A 10,063-nucleotide genomic window follows, 5' to 3' on the forward strand; every position below is an offset into this window, starting at 1 on the left:
AAATTTTTATATATTGGTAAAAATGATGAGATATGTGTGAAGGTGCATGGAGTTGACATACCAATGGATTACTATGTCTACATTAACCCCTACTCTGAGCTCGATGAATCAAGAAGTGAACCAGAGAAGTTACTTTCACGTGTTAAAAGTGAATACTTCGAGAGGATCATTGACTCTGTGCTTGAGTCTATCAAGTGAATTTGCTATAGTCTTTCCTCAGAAATTAGATTCAAATTCCCTCCAGAGGAACTGGTTAAGGGTTGAACCCACAATAATGGGTTACACTTTAGTGGGATGAACAAAAATGAAAAAAATTGCAAAATGGGAAATTGAGTTTACCATATGTTCGTGCAAACATACTTATTATGTTCGCGCGAACTTACTTATTATGTTCGCACGAACTTTTTTTTTTAATCATGTTCACGCGAGCATATTTCGTATGTTCGCGTGAACATATGTGATAAATATGTTCACGCAAACATGATAAGCATGTTCACGCAAACATGGTAAACATGTTCGCGCGAACGCTATGTTCGCACGAAAATGCAAAATCACAAAAAATTAAACCTTTTTTTCAATTTTTTCTTTTTGCTCTTTTGACTTCCATAATTGTAGGAGAATGATCTCCTACTGTAAAAAAAAAATGTCAAAATGTGCTGCTCGGAGCAAGCTTTCCAATTACTATAATTTTAATACATAATTTAATCATTAAGACTTTCAAATATGAGTTTAACTCATTATAAGTTCATTATCGATTGAACATCAACCGACTTCGACACCTCGGAAAAATTAGTAAATTAGGTCAAAAAAAAATTGAAAAATATGGAGGAACTAGCTTATTGAGATACCTTTCTATTCAAAAAAAAAAGTTTATGATAAATTGACTTCAAATTATCTGTGTCAAACAGAACGTATGTCTGAATTACGGTTCATGTCACTTCAAAACTTCATAAACTATACAATATTCAACCAAAATAAATCAAACCAAATGCATCCTCTAGATATTGATGTTACAAATCTAATGTGGAAAGAATTACTTCATTATCATTTCTAGAAAAAAAGTTGTGTCAAACGGACTATCACTTTTTAAAATATTAAATTTTATTATGTACCACTTTTTGGAGGAGATAAAAAAAATTGACATAAATAATTTTTTTTTTAGATTAAAAAATATGGTTACAAAGTAGGAACAAAGTACTCAAAATCACTAGTTTATGTCATCTTGAAATTATTTATAGTTTTGGAGATATAGTCACTTGAATGTGACGTTTGTTGCCAAAATATTGATTTCAGTGTCAAAATTGGTCAAAAAATGGAACCCATTATTGTGGGATCACCCTATTAAGGCAATGTCTACTTTTCCCCCTCAATATTGGTCTTTGAACAGTTTGAATGATTTTCAAAGAAGGATGATGAATTTGATTAAGCATTATTGCAAAAGTACAATAATCAATGGAGTAACTATAAATGAAATTTTAGATGAATCTTGATTGAGAGATCAATTATATTATTTTGCAAACATAATGAGGGAACAATATGATCTTATGGAGAAGCAAAATGAAGAGGTCACAATAACAAAGCTTTGGAAAAACCTTGGTTAGAGTGATTAGTCGATAGAGTCAGTGCCAAAATTTTCACCAATTGGTGATTCCTACTTCTTTGTCAATCATCCTTTCATGAATAAATCATGTATAGATGGTCAGTCATATCGCCAAAATTTTACATAGTTTGGGTCCTCAGCCTAGGCTAGTCACTCATTACTTTGGACATAATTGATCCAATTGTCAATGTAATATACATATAGTGTATATTTATTTTAAAGTTGTTGCCAACCCTTTTATTCTATCGATGTGTGTTGCCACTAGGCTGATTAAGATAATTATTTGATATTTTGGGCTTACATAGATAGCATCTTTTCACCTACATTTTACATTCTCACTTGTGAATCCTACACAATTTTCCCACATATTTTGGTATATATACATTCATCCGATACTTTTATTTTTACAATTTTGTCTATTCTATTTGTGCATATATTATTGCAATTTGTTGGTGATTCATTGAAGTTTTAGAGTGTTGAGTGCATTGTCCAATTACCCCTACCAGTCATGACTCATGGTTTTTCTGAATGGTAAGTGATTTTTAATTTAATTTTTATGTGGTTCTTTTTTCTTGGTGGTCTACTATCATAGTCATTTGTTCAACAAGTTGATATTTTTTAACAACCTATATTGGTTTCTGATGTCAAACAAGAGGGGTTCTAGTAGGATCCCTGAAAGCCAAGAGATGCCACCAAAATATAGTACCTTATCAGTATATGTTGGTGGTGGAAATAGTGGCAACCTATAAGATTCACAACCTACATCTCTATTGCATATTGAAAATGGGATTCATTACAAGTTAGAGGACATTTATAAGAAGATCAAGTTGTGAACCTAATATCTTAGTCAACGATGAACTTGAAGATGATTTTGAGATGGTTCCCTTGAGTAGGGAATCAAAAAATGATATTATAGACTTGGTTGATAAAAGCAAAGTGATGCCAAAAATAATATTATAGACTTGGCCGAGAAAACCAAAAGTGGTGCCATAAATGAGTTTTGTGTAAAAAGGGGAAAAGAAAATTGGAATAAAAATAATTGTTCTTTCTGGGAACTATTCAAATGAAAATTTCAATTAGAATGGGTGGAAAATTTATGGTTCATTGAGTTAATGCCCTAGCCAATAGATGGTGAGCCTGTTATAGAATGCATATGTAAGATATGGAAAGAGATGTCAAAGAAGGAAAAGAGGTTGTAGCTTAAATTTGATACCATAGAAAAGTATGTCGATAAATTTTACTAAAGGGAAATAATAGATGGAGTTGAAAAATCTGTGTTAACATAGAGAATAAAGGATAAGTGTCTGTATATTAGGAATGTTGAATTATATGACTTACATGAGAAATTGTCATGAGAAGCATTCTAGAGTAAAAGGCTCTATTGAAGTTTTCTTTGGGAAAGCAATGTAAGTGGAAAAAATAGGAAAATTTGTTCAGATTAGTGTCATCTTTTATCTTTTTAGTATGGGTCATATTATGATAAACTATCCTTCAATATCTTTTGAGTAACGAGTGTCCTATGATAGAATACCCTTCAATGAGTGGTTTATCACACTTTTTGAAAGTTTGAAACTATGCAAAAAATTACTGGTCAGTAAACATCAGATGGGAATGGGTTAGTTGTCTTGCACGGGTTAAGATATGAAAGCAAAAATAAAATAGACACAATTAATTGTATTATCTCTAGATGAAGTTAGAAAAATTGATAATACTTTCTTGGGTTTGCATGCATGTTTATACTGTGAATGATCTTTTTCATCAACCTTTTATTCTATCTATTTGTAAGTTGAATTGTAGTGCCACAACCAAAAATTTACACAATTTGGAAAAGAGTACTCTAATTAACCGTGGAGGTATTTATAATATGGAGATTATCCTAGGTGACTAATAAATAAATAAGAAAATATGCATTAACCTAAGTAAACTTAAGTAAAGTGTAAATAGTAACTACTTATTTACACCAACAAATATAAGTGCTATCAACTTATCAAAGAATCCAGTAATGCATTCCAAGACAAAGCACATTGCTATAAAAGATCACTTTGTAAGAGAATTGGTAGAGGACAAAGAAATTAGATTGGAATATGTGCATACAAAAGAACAGAGTGTAGATATATTCACCAAGTCATTACCTAAGGATGCCTTTTTGTATCTAAGATGTAAGCTAGGGGTCATTCCCCTATTTGAAGCTCACTAAATAAAGTTTAGTGATGCATCAACAAGAACCAAGTCAAAGATCAATCAATTGATGTAGCTTAGTCAAGAGCATATTGTAGATGAATTAGTACTCAAGGTACATTGATACTAATTTGACATGTGTTGTCTTTGGCATGTGTTGTCAAAGAAGGAGAAGTCTACTGTCATATCTTTCTAAAAAAAATTCATTCCAAGAGGGAGAAGCTAAGTAGTTCTTTCACAGAGAGAGAATATAGCAATGAAGGAGAAGTTTTCAGTGTAAAATCAAATGAGGAGAAACTTTCTGATAGAGGGAATCTTGATCTCAAATTTTATTGTGCTATGAAATGTTGTGTTACCATTAATGCCAAAGAGGGAGATTGTTGGATAAAATTATTTAATTGTGTGTTGTCTTTGATGTTACAAAAATCTCATATCAGTTGATAGTTAGTGCATACTGAGCTCACTTGGTTAGCAAAGATAGTTTCCCTTATCTACCAAGTGTTCCAAAGCTTACTCTATGTGCTGAGTATTCCTAAGTTTACTTTGTGCGAAGACAGTGTCTACTAAGCCCACTCAGGCGTCGAAAGAATTCTTGCATAAAAGAGTGTTAACTGAGCTCAATTGGTTGATGAAGGAAAGTTGAACAGAGTTAGTGTTAACTGAGTTCATTTTGTTAACAAAGGATTTTTGCACGTTCGTAGTGTTGATCAAGTCTCTGTTGGTTAACACGGGAATTTGTTTCAGAGTTAGTTTCTAATGAGTAGGGTTAGCTAATGAAGGATTTTTTATTATTTTTGCATTTGAAGCTTAATTATTTTACCTATTGGTTCTAGCTGACTATGGTAATGAATATTGGTTATTCTAATTTTTATTTGAGCCGACTTGACAATCTGGATGATATAAGTATAAAGTCAAGTTGTGATTTCAAAGGGTGCAATTATGTTGATTGAATTGAGAGAGAAAATAGAGGAAGTGAACTTGAAGGATAAGAAGGTATCCTTGTGGAGCAAAATAGTGGCATTCAATTAGGAAGGATCAAGTATAGGTAGAACAGAGATCTATATTCAACAATTTAGTTGCATCACAATTAGGTCATTTCGTTGTTACTCTCTAACCATTGTAGCAATGAACTAAAATCTCTTAACAGAGTTGGTTTAACAGCCAATTGTAAATCTTCTAACAAGGTGGCAATTTCATTGAATTTTTTTAAGACCTCTTACAAGGCCACTCCAAACAGGGTGATTAAATCCTCTAACAGGGTCACACCTAACAGTGTGTTTTGTAACCTCTAACTAGGTTGGCTCCTAACTGGGCTCACTTCAAAAGAGTGAAAAATAGTAACTAGTTGCATTGGTGGTTTTTCCCATTTTGGGTTTCCATGTTAAATCCTAGTGTCTCATGTGTTCATTTCTTTTCTCTCATGCATACAAATTGAGGTTAAGTAATTATTGATAACATCTAAAGGATAATTGATTACCGTGTTACAACAATTTTTGTTTGTTTACCAAGCATCAACAGTTTTATCAATTCAAATTTTATTATTGACATCTAAGGGATCTGGGGTTTATTTTAGTGGTAACTAATTCACCCCCCCTTAGTTACCCCTCTTATATTTCCAATTTAAATTGAGCCAACAAGTTTATTTTTCTTGGAATTTGTAAACTAGTTGAAAGATTAGGATGATGCATTGGTGGCACAAAATTCAAGGTAAACTATTTTTAGGTGAATTCAAAGAGGGTTCTAGGAGAAGTTTCTAAAAGAGATATGGAATGTGGGGTAGATACATTTTATCCTACCTAATCCATCCTAACCTGAAATCGAGTGATAGAAAATGAGCGGCAAAATATCTTAATTTCCTATTTATAGGAATGGCTAGTCATGAAGTAATAGAGTCATGTGTGAGAACCTATGGAAGATAAGAAGTCAAGGGCTCTTCTTCATCAAGTGACCTAAGAGGAGACTACATTGACATGTTAAGAAAGAAGGATTAAGGATATGAATGCTGGAAGGGTGAACAAGCTATCAAAACTACAATGTATGAAGGCCAAGTAGAATGGAGGACTGGATAGTGATCTGTAATCTACAAATAAATTTGTAAGTTATATCAGATCAAGCCTTAATATTACTCTCTAATAATTGTATCAATCTAGGGTAAATCTGTTGGATTAAGGTTGACCTAACAGTCATATGTAAATCCTTTAACTAGGTGACATTCTAAGTAAATGTTCTAAAGTCTTCTAACAAGGCTCACTCCTAACAGGGTGATTGAAATCCTTTAACAGGGTCACATTTAATAGTGTGTATTGCAACCTTTAATAGGGTTGGCCTTTCATAGAGCATCACTTCATAAGAGTGAAAATAGTAGCATGTTACTGATGGTTTTTCCTAAATTGGGTTTCCACGTAAGTCATTGTGTCAAGTGTGTTGATGAATTTATTATGTTTCATGCTTTACATTTCTACAAGTTGATTCAATACTAACCTACAAGTTTTAAGTGATTGCATAATCTTATGGGTGCATGCATGAATATAAATGTTTTGTGAGTTCACTAAGTTGAGAAAATTTTCATTTATACATCTGGACCTTGGATAATTGATTCACAACCCCCCACCAAAGTTATTCTAACTCAATAAATACCTCATTATTGATGGGTTCATAGCACTTGTTTTTCAAAAATATTGGGATTTTATTTATTGGGACCTGTTGGTATTATTAGAGGAATCGAGGAGAAGAAAGGTCATGTTGTCAAACTTTAATACTACTAATATTTCCCTTATTCCTAGGGTGTTTGTAGATTTCAAAGCCATTTCATCATGAAAAATGATTTATAAAATCTTCACTAAAGTTATAAACCTCAAAATAAATAAATTAATACCAAGAATAATTTCTCTAGAGAAAGGGGGTTTTGTGCCAGGAATGGAAACAATGGATGGTGCCTTGGTAGCATATGAAGCTTTACATTCTATTATTTCGCATTGAACTTCAAATTTTGTTATAAAATTAGATATGATGAAAGCTTATGAAGGCTTTTCTGGAATTTTCTATTCAAAATGTTGGGCAAGTTTGATTTCTCTATTGCATGGTGTAAATGGGTAAAACCATGTATATCTAGTACATAGTTCTCAATCATTATAAATGGTAGTCCAATTGAGTTTTTCACATCTTCATAAGGGATCAAACAAGGTGAACCATTATCTTTGATTCTTTTCCTTTTCGTGAAAGAAGCATTGAGTAGATCAATAAAGTCCCAATAGGTGTAAGGGTTATGGAAGGGTGTGTCAATTGTAAGCACTAATGATTTGGTTACGCACTCTCTTTTTGTGGATGATATAGTACTTTTTATCTTTGTATCAATTCTAGAAGCTGAGAAGATCAAGAGAACCCTCCAAAAATACTCACTAGATTTGGGTTAGTAACCACCAAAAATTTAAAAAATCTTTTTTTTTCCAATACAATTTTAGTTTTGGCTAAGAGGATTCAAAATATCTTAGAACTTCCATTGACATACTTGGAATTCCTTTTTTTGTGGGTGCAAACAAATTAGTATACTAGAACAACATTATTGAGAGAATAAACAATAAAATTTCAGCTTGGAAACCAAAATGGTTATTAGTGTCTGGGAGAATATGGTAATTATAAGTGTGTTAACAATGATTTTAAATTATTTTTTCTGTCTTGAAGGCACCTACATCAATTATTTTTCATATTGAAAAGCCAATTAGAAGCTTTCTTTGGAGAGATAAAATGTTCAGGGTTAAAAAGATCCCCCTAATATCATTAAAAGAGATGTCTCATCCAAAGTCTAATAGAGGAGTGGGCTTACATAGAAATACAGAACTTGGAGGTAAACTTGTTTTGTTTATGTATGAGAAACCAAACAACAAGTGGTGTTATATTATGCATAATAAGTTTCTAGATAATGATGACCTAGTGCAAATATTCACAATAGCAGACCCTCCAAAGGGATAAGTAATTTGGAATTTTATTATGAATTTGAAAGAGCTAGTCTCCCATTATGTCACATAGGAAGTACATAGTAGGTTAAATGTCTCTTTTTGGTCAAATTCTTGGTTGGGTTTCCCTCCTCTTGTAAAAACTTGTCATGGGGATCATGTTGATCACCAACCAAAATTGGGGTACAAAATTGATTGATTTTGTAGATGCAATTGAGATTCACTCAAGCAAGGGTATTTGGAAGCATCCTACATTCTTACCTCTTCATAATAATTAGTTTTCCTTTTCCTCGTGTATTTTTAAGGAAAGAACTTATTTTTCTCCAGATAAGGAGTGTTAAAGAAGGTTATAAGGCATTACAAAATATGGTTGAGTTTAGGTCATCACATCACTCCTTCAATCTTTGTTGGAATAATGTTGTGCTTCCCAAAGTAGGATGCTTCTCATAGATTGCTTTAAATAAAAGGATCTTGAAGAGCGATAAACTTTTTAGACTCTCAATAGCTCAACTCTTCAAATGTGTTTTGTGAGGGGACGTAGGAGACTGTAGATCACTTATTATTACAATGTTCATAATCACAACAATTTTGGCTACAATTTCTCAAGAAGCTTAATTATGAGATCTCACTTCCTAACATTGTGTGGGATAATTTTTAATCATGGTCAATGCTTTATTGTAAATCATTGTTTCACTATATTTGCAAGTGTGCCCCATCAGCAATTGTTTGAGTGCTTTGGTGGGAAAGAAACAAGAAAAAAAATTTGTCATGAATCTTAACAAGGGAAAAAGATGCAAGAATAGATCAAGAAAACTATATCTAAAAGTGTCAATTCATCAATTGCTTCAACAAGTTTTGATCATTATTTCTCAATTTGGGATAGTAGGATCATCCAGGAATTGAAAACTATTCGCATTCCAATTAGAACTCATCCAAATCCAAAATTAATTGGTAAAGTTGATAGATCAATAGTGAAAGTTTGGCAAAAAAAATTTGGCACTTTTGGGGTGGCGACGTCACCCGCAATTTATGAAAACTGGGTCTCATGCTCAGACCAATTGCCAATAATAATAAATAATCATTTTTATTTTGACAATGACTTCGACAATGGAATGTAATCTTTCTACATGGTAAATTAAAAAGAATTGTCCACAATTTCCAAGGCATGTCTTAATAGATGGTCAAATTTGCGAATATGGTAAAACTTTAACTCAGGTTATATGTGAAGTACATAGATTTCACAAGTGTCTCTATTCATTGACTTTCTAAAGAAAAAAATTTTCCTTCTAACTTTTGGCCCGAAATAGATTATACTATGGACAAGTGTCATTATTTTGAAAAATTTCTCTGAAACTTGTTGTACTTTAACTTTTTAGCCCAATATAGGATTTATACTGTTGATTTAGTATGATCTAATATTGTATCTTGAATGAATTTATGATTTCTACATATTTTTATTTTTGGTCCTGATTTTCTGAACTAATTATAGATTCGCCAAGGTTTTGCAAAATTTTCATACGATGGAAAAAAAATTGTCAATAAAAGTAAAATTTTTCCTATTTAAAAAAAAATCACCAATACAAATTAATTTTTTGCCTCTAAAATAATGTTGATTCCCCACAATTTTATACATTTTTCCAAAGGAGGTTTCTTAAAGTTATCCTTGATTATCACAAACCACAAACAATGTATTACATATTACAATTCCAATTCATAGTCATATACCAATGAAGAACATGCTCTCCAATGGTAAAAATATGATAACTCATCAAGTAGGAATCCAAATGAATAATTCATGATAGGTCTTAAACAAGATGTGGAAATTGTGCATGTTAAAATATACAAATGATGAACAACTCACATGATTTCACAAATGAGAAGTAGAAAACAAAACAAAAAATCTAATTTTGTTGATGCAAGATTGTCAAGAACCCAACATGTTCGTACATCAAGATTACACCATTAGGAAAACTATAATTTTCAAAAAGAAGTCTTATTAGCACAAGAAAAGGAATACAATATGAGTAATACACCTTTTCTATGACTTGTGGCATGCATAACACGGTGTTGTGTGTTTGAATCCCCTTCGAGAGCTTTCATTTTTCTCCATGGATACGAATCGGTTGGATGTGAATCAGTTGTAAAAGAAGGTAGTGAGTTCGTGTAAGTGTTTGGCATAAGGATTCAATGAGCACAATATATCAAGTCTGCTCCTTATGTAGGTAATCACACCTCCTTCATCCAAACATGGTCCAAGAAACCATAGATCATGACCTCGCATAATTAGGTTATCATGCCTTCAACATACCAAACATTTGTAAATCAAATACAA

This window comes from Cupressus sempervirens, chromosome 5 (genome assembly GCF_028749045.1).
Source record: "Cupressus sempervirens isolate cs-2001-9-10 chromosome 5, ASM2874904v1, whole genome shotgun sequence".
Classification (NCBI taxonomy): Eukaryota; Viridiplantae; Streptophyta; class Pinopsida; order Cupressales; family Cupressaceae; genus Cupressus; species Cupressus sempervirens.